Source organism: Sapajus apella, unplaced genomic scaffold, assembly GCF_009761245.1.
Source record: "Sapajus apella isolate SASKATOON/1434 unplaced genomic scaffold, GSC_monkey_1.0 scaffold119, whole genome shotgun sequence".
NCBI classification, from domain to species: domain Eukaryota; kingdom Metazoa; phylum Chordata; class Mammalia; order Primates; family Cebidae; genus Sapajus; species Sapajus apella.
Genome location: NW_022437059.1, coordinates 518,349 through 518,713, shown reverse-complemented (window position 1 = coordinate 518,713; position 365 = coordinate 518,349).

Below are 365 nucleotides of genomic sequence, written 5' to 3'. Positions count from 1 at the left end.
AAAAAAAAAAAAAAAAAAAAAAAAAAAAAAAAAAAAAAAATGGAGGAGGCCAGGAGTGCTGGCTCACACCTGTAATCCCAACTATTCAGGAGGCCAAGGCACAAGAATTGCTTGGCCCTAGGAGGCAGAGGTTGCAGTAAGCCCTGATTGCATCACTGCACTCCAGCCTGGGCAACACAGTAAGACTGTCTCCAAAAAAAGAAGTATGTCAGAGGTGGGGATGGGGAGATAGTGACCAAAGGGTTATAGTTTTAGTTAGGCAGGATGAGTGAATTCTGGAGTGCGGCATGTATAGCAAGGTGCCTGTAGTTAGTAATTATGTAGTTCATACTGGAAAATTGCTAAGAGAATATGCTTAAATGTCC